General features: G+C 39.0%; 1 protein-coding gene across 1 annotated transcript in view; it reads left to right on the top strand.

Moving 5' to 3' along the window:
- ERC2 (ELKS/RAB6-interacting/CAST family member 2) overlaps positions 1-2,500 on the top strand; it is a 6,021,505-nt gene that overhangs the window by 2,996,802 nt on the left and 3,022,203 nt on the right. The gene's annotated exons all lie outside the window — the stretch shown is intronic.

Here is a 2,500-nt window from a genome sequence, read left to right as displayed (position 1 = left end):
GTGTTTAAATGGATCCTTAGCAGTTCTCACTATAGGTCAGACTTCCTTGCAATTAAGATTGCATTGATAGCTTAAACTGGATGACTCGACCAGGACTGTAATAAAAGTATCACAGTACTGGTCTGTCTTCATTAAAACTTGGAGTTTTAGGTACGAAGACCAAATAATTTATCAGAAGATACCACGTACTATAATCTGTTTTATTTATTTGTTTTTGTATCTGTCAGGTTATTAACTAGCTAAGTGAACTGACTTTGATATCTTTTAAGCCATAACCCAAGTTCAAAGGTAAAAATGGAATGACAGAAAATAAGAATACCCTCAGTAGTTTGTATATCACATGCATGTATGTTTAGTGACGATCCATCATCTGCTGAAGGAACGCGCCTTCCATAGTCCTATTTTCTAGGAGATCGGGTTGATGAAGAAAGCTGGTTACAGTTAATGACACAATTTGCAATATATCACAAAATCTGTTTCAGCAAATTCCCATGAGCCTTTGCTTTTCTGCAAAGAGAAAGTTTCCTCATGAAATAGAATGAGTGTATGCCACGCTGATAAAGCTAGACTAGCAGAGCTAAGCAACTAGTGTTAGTAAATGCATACATCTTTTTACAAGAGTGGAGTTACAGGAACTAGTTATAAACTATATATCTGTTGCAGAATGTATGTATATTTGTGCAAAACAGCCGCAAACTAGTGCTGAGGGACATAGACAAACTGTTTCTGGACGTCTTATATATGTTATTTATTCATCATGTCTTTTGCCTTTTCCCGGTTAGGGGTCGCCACAGTGGAACTCCGGTCCACTAATGATTGGCAGTGGATTTTTATGGTGCCAAGGTGCCAGCCTGCGTTTATATCACGTTATTGAAAGATGAAAATAGCAAATGCTATTTCATCGGCTCGAAAACATCTAAACATGAAAATATCAAACATTCAAAACAGCAAATTTTTTCCCATGGAAAAAATTTGCTGCTCCGAAACACATACACACAACATAAGCACATAAAACCAACAGCAACCACACACATACACTTAAATTCCTACATCTAATGCTACACTAAACTGAACATACACTACTATCTACCCACTTACCTTAACCCAAACTCTAACCCTAAGGTCCGTCACTATCGCACACTCACCCAACCCGCGCCGTAACCCTAACTCACTTAAACCGCCCCTAACCCTAAAGTCTGTCACTATCGAACACATGCCTAACCCACACCGGAACCCTAACTCACTTAACCCACCCCTAACCCTAACGTACAAACAATTGCACACTTACCTGAACCCAACCGGTAACTTTCCACCACAGCACTAAGAATAGTGAAGCCACAGAAACAGCCAACTGAATTCTTTCCTGAGAAAATAATTTGCTGTTCTGCAGCTTCGCTATTCTTAGCATTCACTGAATAATGTTTGATATCAGAACATTTGAAGGTTTAATACTTCAATGTTCTGATATAGAGCTGCCAGGCCAATGCCCAACCTTCAAGGAAGGCACACCCATTCACACACGCATCTACCTGTATGTCTTTAGACGTCATTTCACCATGGGGAGGACATGCACACTCCACACAGAAGGCGCTCCAGCCAAGAATCTAACGGGAGAACCTCTTGCTGTGAGGTGACAATGCTAACCACTGCACCACTGTGAGAATATTTTCTAAATCATAAGATTAAGGCCACTGTCAGTTTTCAAAAATCTGTTTCAAGATAGTAATCTTTTTAATCTTTAATTATCCATTTAAGATCTATTATATTAAAATATTTGTTTTAAACTGTAAAAATAAATCACCAGTACTGGATTTCCTAAACATGGTTGTCTTCTGTTTCTGACCATGGCATCTGTTAATTTTGCTCCCTGACACTTCATGTTAAAAAATACTCTAATATAACATTTCCAGACATAACCAATGTAACGCCCATCCAGCCACATTATTACATTAGTCAGATGACTGGTCTTGCTACACATAAAAATGAATGAAAGAATGAAAGTAGTATTTTGCAATTCAAGATCAGGATTCTGCTAACCTCACTGCACTTAGTCATAGATGTTAAATGAGTTTCTCCTATAGCTTTTGAGAAATAATAAAATTCTTAAACGTACAGTGCCACAGTATGGCTTTGTCCCACTCCCTCTCAATAAATACATCACACCAATAAACACATCCAACACCAGAGGGGGAGCAGAAGAGGGCAAGCTTGTCCCTCTTCTCTGCCCTACCCAGACTGATAAAATAACCACAGTCCCCCACTATTCCACCAAAATAGGCTCATGCCAAAATGTGATTCCTTACCCAGTTGCATTTACATAAATCCCCTTAAGTCCCTCCTTACATCATTTCCTCCTAATCATCCCTCATTCCCATTTATCCCTTTCCTCCCCTCCTGCCCTCTTAACTCCCACTAATATTATCTAATCCTCTTCTGAGGATGTCCCTGGAGATGTCCCTGAAAAAATGGGTTTGTTAGCAAACCGCATTTTACTATTTTT

The sequence above is a fragment of the Protopterus annectens genome, chromosome 7.part1, assembly GCF_019279795.1.
Source record: "Protopterus annectens isolate FY-2018-M chromosome 7.part1, PAN1.0, whole genome shotgun sequence".
NCBI lineage: Eukaryota > Metazoa > Chordata > Ceratodontiformes > Protopteridae > Protopterus > Protopterus annectens.
Note: the sequence above shows the minus strand (reverse complement) of the source record. Positions and strands in the feature narration are given on the sequence as shown.